Source organism: Delphinus delphis, chromosome 15, assembly GCF_949987515.2.
Source record: "Delphinus delphis chromosome 15, mDelDel1.2, whole genome shotgun sequence".
NCBI lineage: Eukaryota > Metazoa > Chordata > Mammalia > Artiodactyla > Delphinidae > Delphinus > Delphinus delphis.
In genome coordinates, this window is record NC_082697.1 from 25,752,583 (window position 1) to 25,763,511 (window position 10,929).

Sequence of the window (10,929 nt, forward strand, 5' to 3'; positions counted from 1 at the left end):
AAACCCTGCTGGGAGGATGGGAGGTGGGGGGCCTGTGGCTGGGGCTGCCCAGGGACAAAGGTCAAGGGTCCAACCCAGCCTCAGGCAAACCTGGGCTTCTCCAAGCTGGCTCTTAACTTAGAGGTTGTGGGACTGATTGAGTACCATGCACATGCACGTGCATTCCTGGGCTACAGCATGTGTGCGCACGTGGGTGTGCATGCAGGAGTGTGGCCGTGTGGGCCTGAGTGTGCCTGTGCCTGTCCATGTGCAGGCTGGGGACGCTTGTGGGCCCGGGGCAGTGTGTGTGTGTGTGTGTGTGTGTGTGTGTGTGTGTGTGTACAGGTGGAGGGGGACTGCATGCTTGTGAGTGTGTGTGATTGTGAGCGGCTGTGTTGGCAGATGTGCAAGCACCTGGGGTGTGGGCATTGGCAGACCACGAGTGTGCGTGTGCGTGCCACATGTTCAGGATCCTATTGAAAAGCATCCTGTCCTTTGGCAGTGACGAGCTGACGGGGTGTCCTTCATCACAACCAAGTCAGCCGGAGCTGCTGGCCTGGCCCCGTGCTGCTCCTGGGGTCTCAGCAGCTGCTGAAGCGTAGTGTGAGGGACGGAGTGGACACGAGAGGTGGTGCCACGTCCCTGTCCCCGCGATAGTGGCTGAAGCACCTCCTTGTTTCCAGCAGCTGTACTCCTCCTTCCCCGCCACCCCGCCACTCTCTGCCCAACAAGGGCAGCAGGTAAAACTTGTGACCTCTGCCATTGTGGCACTTACCGAGCCGAAAGCTAAGCTCCATGGGGGGCAGGGTGGGAGAGAGGCTTCTGAACTTGAAGTGAGGGGGCCAGGACCGATCCTAACACACCCACTTTCTTGCCATGTGACCTCGGGCAAATAGCTTGCTTGACCTCTCCAAGTCTCAGTTTACTCATCTGGAAAATGGGCTCCAAAGCCCCACTTCCAAGAGGCTTGGCAAACTGGAAAAGGTTCTGTTGTCATTTCAGGAGGTCACTCCGCCAACCTCTGTCAAAGCCAGGCCTGGGCCCTAGGCCCCAAAACAGAAGAAGGAGCCAAAGGCAGCTGGGAGAGGGCCCACCAAGGCGGGTGGCTTGTCAGAACAAGGACTTCTGAGTCCACTTTCTGCCCCTGGCCCACCCTGACATAGAGAAGAGGTGAAGGGCTTGGGGTGTCAAGCCACAGGGTCCTGGGTACAAATCCCAGCTCTGCTCTTGCACCTGTTTGGCCTTAGGACCTATCAGCTCCATTTTACAGATGAGAAAACTGCCTTCCTCCTAAGACTGGTATAAAGATGAATGCATTAATGCGTATAGAGCCTTAAGAAGGTAGCACGTCTTACAACATGTTAGTTGCTATGTGATCTCACTGAGCCTCAGTTTCCTCATCTGGATTATGGGGATGGAAATGAAATGTCATGGATATTAAGTGGGATAATGGAAGTAAAGCCCCCAGCCAAATCCCTGGCATGTAGTTGGTGGGAAGCAACTATTGGTTCCCTAGAGATTGTGTCTGGGTTATTTCTGTGTCTCCAGTGCCACTGGGGCCCTGGTTAATGTTGTACTGAATTACACAGAACACCAGCGAAGTCTTGGTGAGGGCCATAGGTGTGGCATGAGCCCCCAGGGCTGGGAACTTGAAGGCTCAGGGTCCCTCTCTGCCCCGGCTGGCTCCTGCCCTGCTCTGAGCCTCAGTTTCCCTAGTCATTGCACAGTGAAGCCTCCTGTGGCCCCTCCTGCCTTTGAATCTCTTCCTGGTGCTGGGGTTGCCCAATCCCAGAGCTCAAGGAGGGGTGCTGGAGAGGTGAGAGTGGGGGCTTTACCCAGGCCTGGAGGCACTCGCCAGGTGGGAAGGTAGAAGGGTGAGCTGCCCAGAGGCTTCTCACCACCCGACGGCCCCCACACACCCCCGCCCCAGTCCCTGGCCGGGAGCCTGAGCTCCGGGCTCTGGGCTCTTCCAGAGAACACAGTGAGGCTGATGTAATGACTGCCCCCCTGGGGCAGGGGTCTGAGCATATCTCATGTTCTCAAGCCCCTGCCATGTGCCAGACACTCTATTTCATTTAATCTCCCCTGGATTCTGTGAGGTAGATGAGAACTTGGCATCAGAGAGGCCAGGGAACCTCCCCAAGCACCACAGTGAGCAAGTGGCAGGGCCTGGGTCCTGTGGCTCTTTGACCCTCTGAGACCCGGGGCACGGAGGTAGGGGCCCACAGGTGCCCTGGCTCTCCCCACCTCCCCACCCCAGGCTCACGGTGGCCCCTCATCTGAGGACACCCTACAAAAGCTTCCCAGAGCTCGAGGTAGCCCTCTTACCTGTCCGGACCCAGCCTGGTGGGAGACAGATGCCACCCCTCCCCGTCGCCCACACCTTCACCCTCTCACCTCAACTGCAGCTACGGGCCCAGCCTGCCCTGGGCAGGCTGCAGGGGGCGGGGAGAGAGAGCAGTTGTCCTCTCCCCACAAGGTCAACGACTCCGGCAGCATCCAGTCCTCCCGGCCACCCTGGTACTCCAGGTTCCTCAGCCTCAGATGGAGGGACTAAGGCCAAATGCAAAAGAGGGAGCTCCAGGTCCCACAGAGCACCAGGGCTGAGGGTGAGCCCATCTGGTTCCAAAGCTGGGGGTCATTCATTCATTCATTCATTCGCTCACTCGCTCGCTCATTTGCTCCTTTCACCACCCTCCGCATCACAGTGGCTCCAACCTTCTCTGGCTCAGGCCACACCTGGGCATCATTTTGGACTCTCTTCTCTTACCACCCCTCCCTCCCCATCCAACCATTTGCAGATTCTGTTGGTTCTACCTTCAAAATACAACTCAAATTTTACTTTCTCACCACCTCCACTGCCTCCAGCCTCGTCCAAGCCTGGAGGTGCGTCAGCCTCCCCACTGGGACCCCTGTGTCCACTCTGCCCCCCTGTAATCCCCTGTGGCTCACACAACCAGCAAATCAGCAAAAGCAAAAAGCAAATCAGATTCTCTCCCTCCCCTGCTCAGAACCCTCTGAGATTCCCGTCTCACTCAAAGCAAGAGCCAGAGTCTTTCCTGAAACCTACAGGCCCTGCATGATCTGGCCCAGCTGCCTGCTTCCCTCACCACCTTCCACCCTCCCCTTGTTCATTCAGTGTCAGCCACACTGGCCTCCTTGCTATTCTAAAAACTACCAAACACGATCCTGCCCCAGGGCCCTTGCACTGACTGTTTCCCCAGCCTGGAACACTCTTCCCCCCAGATCTCTACATGGCTGCTCCCCTCCTCTTTCAGATCTTTGCTCAAGTGTCACCTCCTCAGAGAAGCCCTCCCTGATCACCCAGCCAGGACCACCTTAGGTTCCTTGGACCCTCTCTCTTTCTACTTAATTTTCTCTATAGCCCTTACCACCCTCTGACATTGTGGATGTATTTTACTAGTTTATATATTTAGTATCTTTCTCCCCACAAGGCTGTGATCTCTGCCAGGGTAGACCAGCCTGCTTGGTTCACTGCTGTATCCCCAGGACCCAGAACAGCCCCTGCTCCTAAGGGACTCCCCACTGTGGGGGCAGCAAATGCCTTAGAGCAGGAGTCTGAGAGTCGCCCATGCCTTCTGCACTCAGAGGGCCTCAGGAGCCCCAAGGCCCAGACCCATCCTCCTGCCTGAGGGCGTCCAGGGAGTCCTCAGGGAGGCGACATTTGAGCTGGACCTTGAGGGCCAAAACAAATTGTTCGGCAAGAACAGAACACGGGGAAAGCTCACTCCAGGGGGTGGGAATGTGAGCAAGGGCTAGGGGTGGGACAGGTTTTGGGGGGTCAGTGCAGGCTGTGTATGATGGTGACCGGGGCCACCTTCCTGGAGAAGCGGGTTCTACAGAGCATTTCAGATGCGGTGGTGGGTGGGTGAATGGTCAGATCAGCTTGAGAACCACTTGGGGATCCTGAGGGGGATGAGCTGGTGAAATCACTTGGGGCCAAATGGAAGAGAAGGATCTGGAAAGCCACTCAGAGGAGCTGGTGCGTCAGAATCAAGGAGAGCTGGGAGTTCGCAGGAGGGTTTTTAAGTAGAGGGGAGAGAAGGTTAGATTCGTGTTTTAGAAGGAGTCTCGGAATGCTAGATGTGGCAAGAAGAAGACGTGTTACAGAGAAGGAAAAACAGGAGGCTGGGAAGTAGGTGCGGAGAGAGAAGGCCGGCCTGGGGCGAAGAGGAGGGGCTGGTTCCTTGGTAGGACAAGAGGTTGAGTGTCCGGGGCTGGATGACATGGGGAGGGGAGAGGGGGGCGAGGGAAGCTTGACGGTTGGTAGTCACAGTTGACCCAGTATTCCTGGGTGGAAAGAGAGGCGTTTCGGAAACGAGGAAGGCAGGCAGACACACACATCTGGGGTGATGGCCCAGGGGCAGGGTCCAGTGGGCGGAACCCAAGAGCTGTCCCCAAGGCTGGTAGCATGTGGCAGTGAGAGGCCATGGAGGAGACCTGGTGACTCAGGTCTCAGTGGGGCCAGCTCGGGAGTCATCACGTTCACGGGGCCCCCTTCCCAGCTTGGAGCCCTCCCCGCCCCGGCTGGGACCCGATGCAGCCTCCCGGGAGGCCTGTGCTCGGTGGATGACTCATCGTTTTCTCGGCATCCCCAGGCTGAGGAAATGTTCAAGGAGACATGGGGCCCTTCCTTTGGCAGGCCAGGCCCTGACTGGATGCTGGCGGGTCGAGAAAAACACACTCGGCCTCAGGCCTCGTCTGAGAGCATCCTGAGTGCGTGTCTCCAGGAGCCCCTGGCTTCCACAATCGCACGCATCCTCCACTGCCCTGGGAGGCCGTCCTGACCCCATTCTACAGGTCAGTGAACCAAGGCACAGCCTCTGCTGGGCACCCGGCTAAGTCATCACTTGGTACTTCAGTTTCTTCATCTGAAAAATGGGTCTGAGGATTGGCCCTCCCCTATAGGGTTGTTGGGAAAAACTGAAGGAGGGGATCATGCGACGCTCAAGTAGTGGGGTTGTCATTTTCATGAGGATGGGGAGAGGGGTCCGCCCAGGCTACAGGAGCTCCCTACTGGGTAGCAGCCATAGGGAAGGCCACAGGCTAACATAGCCAAAAACAGACCTGCGTTTGGATCCCAGCGCTGCCACAAGCCCCTGGTTCTGGACAAATGGCTTGCCTGCTCTGATCCCCCGACCGCTTGTATATAAGCGGGTGATGACCCACACCCTGGGAGGTAGTTGGGAAGATGACATAACACCAAGCCTGACAAACAGGCCACCAAGTAGGGGCTGTGGCTCCATCTCAGGGTCCCTCAGAGGATTCCCCCCACGCCAGCGTGAAGATCCCCAAACCAGACAGCTGTTAACCTCCCAAGGGTGCTTCAAGCCCAAACCAAGAGGGAGAGGGGAGGGGAGGCAGCTCAGAGAGTTCAGGCTAGGAAACTCCCTGGGGGATGGGGTCTCTCTGGGAGATCTGGGGGCTGGGACAGGAGCAGAGCGAGGGGCAAAGGATTTTGTGTTGAACGTAAGGCCCCTATAGGTCAGCAGAGGAGTACAGGGTGTGGAGGTAGGGCCTGGGTCCAGGCTCTGCCATTTACTGCTGTGCAGTCTTGGGCAGGTCACTTCCCCTCTCTGAGCCTCAGTTTCCTCATCAGTAAAATGGGGTGATAATAGCTGTGGCTTCACTTATATCCTCCTTCTATACTGTGTTCTACAGTGTATATATACACGATACTGTATACTATATTTTATAATCTAGAAGCATCTGTACAGGGCGTGGCCATAATAAAGCCCTCAATAAAAGGGAGCTATAATTAGGATTACGATTGTGAGCCAATCAATAACCCGCGAATCTGTGACAAGGCCATTCAAGCCGTGCTGCTGAGTTGGGCTTTGGAGTTCAGACTGGCCCCAGGTTTGCACTGAGCTGTGACTCACTAGCTGGATGACCTTGAACCAAGTTGCTCTCTGAACCTCAGTTTCCTCCTCTGTAAAATTGGCTCAGTAGTATTCCCCATCTCATAGGGTTGCTGTGGGCAAGTGAAGAGAGACGCCACGTCAAGTTCTCAGCACAGGAAGCAGGAGCTTTTCTGTGCTTGCCCCTGTGACGTGGCCAGTGGCAATTAGAGCTAGGGATTGGGGTCTGGGGCAGGGCCAGTGGATGCTGGAGCAGAGAGGTACAGAAGAGGGAGAGGACAGAGGCAGAAAGGAATGTGCAGGGAACCGGAGGGGAGGACTTCTAGGAGGAGGGCTGGTCAGCTGGGTCTGCCCCGAGGATTAACAACCCCCCCGCACCCAGATCTGGATGAGAGAAGGCTTTGATGGAAGCCAGGGGGCAGAGGGAAGGTGCCGAGCCAAAGCAGGTGGGAAGGAGAGACCAGAAGTCTTGCCGGTCCAGTCAGCAGTTGGCTGTCAGGAAATGAGGGTGAGAGGGGCCGTGGGCTTCCCCGAGTCTAGGCTGCCTATTATGGGACTAAGAGTGGGTGTGCTCCCCAGGGTAGGGAACCCTGGGTTCAAATCCTGTCTTACCAACCAGCTGTGCAACTTGGATGCATCTCAACCTCTCTGAGCCTCCATTTCCACATCTGTAAAATGGGGATAGTGATATCAACTACCTTTTAGGGTTGTCGTGGTGATCATTTGAGATACATTCTCAGTCAGTGCCTGCTGCTGAGCAGAAACAATGACAGTCATGACACAGCTAGTATTTGTTGAGCGCTTGCGAAATGCCAGGCACGCTGCTAAACACATGCACATGCCTCCATGTGCTTGTCCAAACATGGCTACCATTATGATCCTCATCTTTTTAAAAAAAAAATAATTAATTAATTATTTTTTGGCTGGGTTGGCTCTTCGTTGCTGTGCACGGGCTTTCTCTAGTTACGGCGAGAGGGGGGCTACTCTTTGTTGTGGTGCGCGGGCTTCTTACTGAGGTGGCTTCTCTTGTTGCGGAGCACGGTCTCTAGGTGCACGGGCTTCAGTAGTTGTGGCTTGCGGGCTCTAGAGCGCAGACTCAGTAGTTGTGGTGCACGGGCTTAGTTGCTCCGCGGCATGTGGGATCTTCCCGGATCAAGTCTCGAACCTGCATCCCCTGCATTGGCAGGCGAATTCTTAACCACTGCGCCACCAGGGAAGCCCCGGGCAGGCGGGTTTTTAACCACTGCGCCACCAGGGAAGTCCCATGATCCTCATCTTGCTGATGAGGATGTTGAGGCTCAGAGAGGTTAAGTAACATGCCTGAGGCCACACAGCTGGCAAGAGGCAGAGCAGGGACTTGAGCCCATGCGGTGGAGAAGTGTTGTGTCCTTTACTCCCTAAATCACCCATCCTCTTTGACAGTAAGATGAGGATCATGAGGTCCCCTGTGGTATTACACGGGCTTGGACAGTGGCTCTTCCCAGGATGGGGAGGCAGGCGTGAGTCTGTCTGGCAGAGTGTCCCGACTCTGGAACACATTGCTTAGGCGCAAATGGGATCTACTGGTAGAGTTGACCCTCGGGGGTCACCGGGGGATTCTGTGGTTCGGGGAGGGCCAGGTTGCGGCATGGAACCCCACGGCCAGCCGGCCAGCGCGCTACACCCAGCTCAGGCTGGGGAGCTTTGTGCCCACCAGTGCGACACAAGGCGTGGCTCAACGACCAGGTCACAGGCAGCTGCCAGCAGCCCCGAGAAGGTATGGGTGGCCAGTGCCTGGCCTGGGCGGCACCCACGGAGGCTTGGGAGGAACTCGGGAGGGCTCTTACGAGGAGGTAAGCCATGAAACAGCGGAGGAGGGGATGGGGCCTCCCAGGATGGGGAAGGGGCGCTGTGGACAAAGGAGCACAAGAGAAGTTTGTTTTTAAGGTAATACATGCACCTGACTTAACGCAACAGCCACCAAACAGCAGCCTCCAAATAGCGAGAAGTGCCCAGCCCGCCCCCCACCTAGTTCCCCTGCCCACAGGGGTCCAGCCCGCCCCCCACCTAGTTCCCCTGCCCACAGGGGCCCAGCCCGCCCCCCACCTAGTTCCCCTGCCCACAGGGGTCCAGCCCGCCCCCCACCTAGTTCCCCTGCCCACAGGGGTCCAGCCCGCCCTCCACCTAGTTCCCCTGCCCACAGGGGCCCAGCTCGCCCCCCACCTAGTTCCCCTGCCCACAGGGGTCCAGCCCACCCTCACCTAGTTCCCCTGCCCACAGGGGTCCAGCCCGCCCCCCACCTAGTTCCCCTGCCCACAGGGGTCCAGCCCGCCCTCCACCTAGTTCCCCTGCCCACAGGGGCCCAGCCCGCCCCCCACCTAGTTCCCCTGCCCACAGGGGTCCAGCACACCCTCACCTAGTTCCCCTGCCCACAGGGGTCCAGCCCGCCCCCCACCTAGTTCCCCTGCCCACAGGGGTCCAGCCCGCCCTCCACCTAGTTCCCCTGCCCACAGGGGTCCAGCCCACCCTCCACCTAGTTCCCCTGCCCACAGGGGTCCAGCCCGCCCTCCACCTAGTTCCCCTGCCCACAGGGGTCCAGCCCGCCCCCCACCTAGTTCCCCTGCCCACAGGGGTCCAGCCCGCCCCCCACCTAGTTCCCCTGCCCACAGGGGTCCAGTCCCTTATGTGTCTTCCCTGATACACTTGGCTCTGGAGCTGGCCTACCTGGATTTGAATCCTCAACCCGCCATATACTCGCTGTGTGACTTGGGCAAGTTACTCCACCTCTCTGTGCCTCAGTTTCTACATGTAAAAAGTGGGGGTAATAGGAACTGCTTCTCTGGACTGTTGTGAGGACCAGGGCTCCTAAAGCCTAGCGGAGGGCAGGGCCCATGCCTGAGTGCTCCGGGAGCACGGGCTCTCTCTGCTGCTGTTGCTGTTACTATTACCGCTGTGATCACTGTTGTGCAAGTGTAGTTATGTACACTGGGTGTGTAGTTTAAATGCCCAGCTCCCCTGGCAGGTCCTGAAGGTCAGTTTTCATCACTTCTGCCCATTTAAGAAGAGGCAGAGGTGAGAGGTCAGCCCAGAGGTCATCCCAATGGTCCCGCATATTGAGACAGGCCTCTGATGTGGAGGGACTTTATGTCATCGGCTGGACCCCCCGAACTAGCCACCGACCCATGCAGGGCTTGTGGTTCGGGGACTCCATCTCCTGCCCCTGTGCTGGGGACATGAGGTGGCGGCGGGGACAGGAAGGATGAAGGGGCTGTGGAGAGAGCCCTGGGCCAGGCTCCAGAAGATGGGGATTCTGCCACTTCTCACCCCTAAGGTTCTTGAAAAAGTTCCCAGCTCCAAGCCTTGGTTTCCTTATCAGGAAGGTGGTACCAGGCTGTGGTGAGGAGCCAGGGCAATGCCTCAGATGTGATGGACCATTGGGCTGTTGATAAGAACCCCACCTTCAGGTTTCTGCCTGCAGGGGATTTACAAGTGAGTTGATGGTGTCATTGACAAGATCCAAATTTGGGAGGTATTAAAGTTCTGCTTAGTAGCTGAGTGACCTTGGGGAAGTTAATTAACTCTCTGGGCCTCAGTTTCCTCCTCTGTAGAATGGGCATAGCAATAGAACCTGCTCTGTGGGGTTGTTGGTAAGAAACGGAGGTACGGGTCTGGCTCACAGTAAGACTCTGTGATTGGCAGAGCCTTGCAGTTATTTTAAGGAACTCAGACAAAGTTGAGAAACCACCAGCAAAGAGTACAGGGCTGCAGGCAATCCATTCATTCACCTATTCATTCAGCAAACTTTGATTGGCACCTGCTGTGTACCAGGTCCTGTTCATTCATTCCACAAAGATTTACTGAGCACCTACCATGTGTCAGGAGTGGTGAATAGGACAGATTTGATCTCTGCCCTCCCAGAGCTGGGAGTTCCAGGTACCTCCACTAGCTGGTGGTCAGGGAGCACCTAGGGCCTGGCGTGCCATCCAGCTGGTTGGCTCAGGCAGCTGGGCCCCTGTCCCCATTGTGGTGGACTTGCTGAGCTCAAGGGGGCCACTTCTGCCTGGTGTCCCCAAGCTAGCTCTGCTGCCCCCACGTCTGGCTCCTCTGACTCCCCCTTTCCCAGAGAAGTAGAACTCCGGGGGGTGGGGGAGTGTGCAGGGCCTTTTTCATCAGCCCGTCCCACTCCAGTTCTTGTCACCCCCTCCCCAGCAACAACACTCATTGTCCTTCCTATTTTCTCCTCTTTACACAGCGGCCGAAGCGCAGTATTAAAAATGTAAACCTGACCATGTTCCTTCTCTGCTCAAACCCTTCTGTGGGTCCCAATCACTGTCTGAGCAAAAGCCACCAAGACCCACAAGCCCCAGCTCTGCCCCTCTCCACCTTCTGGGCTTCTGCTCACTGCTCTTTGGCCACACTAGCCTCCAGGCTGTCCCCCAGCCCTCACTGGGCCCTGCTGACATGTCACCTCCTCAGTGAGGCCCTCCCTGACTGCTTTTCCAAAACGCCCTTTATTCCCCATCACTCTCAAGCCCCTCGCTCCAACTATGAAGTGCTTATCAGTAACTGACTAATGCTGTATTTTGTGTGTTCCTCTGGGCTCCATGAGGACAGGGGTATGTGCTCTTTTGCTCCCTGCTGCATTCCCTGGTGCATTCATTCACCGATTTACCGAGCACACTTTGATTGGCACCTGCTGTGTACCAGGTCCTGTTCATTCATTCCACAAAGATTTACTGAGCACCCACTATGTACCGGGAGTGGCGAATAAGACAGACTTGATCTCTGCAGGTCCCCGGGACCCCCTGCTAACACCTGGTGCATGGTATGAACTCAGAAAATATTTGTTAAATGAATGCCTCTAATCTATTCATTCTTCTCTTTGTGCCTCAGTTTCCTCCTCTGCAAAATGGAGGACCAGGGCTGTTACGGGGCCTACATGAGGGCTGGCTTGCTGGCCAGGATCCCATCAAGGGCTGTCTGACCCACGCAACCAGCAGGCTTCTCCAGTCCAAGGGCTGAGAGAGCCAGAGGAAGGCTGGCAGGGTCAGCAGGTGGTCAGGGAAGGCTCCAAGCCCCACGTGGAGGT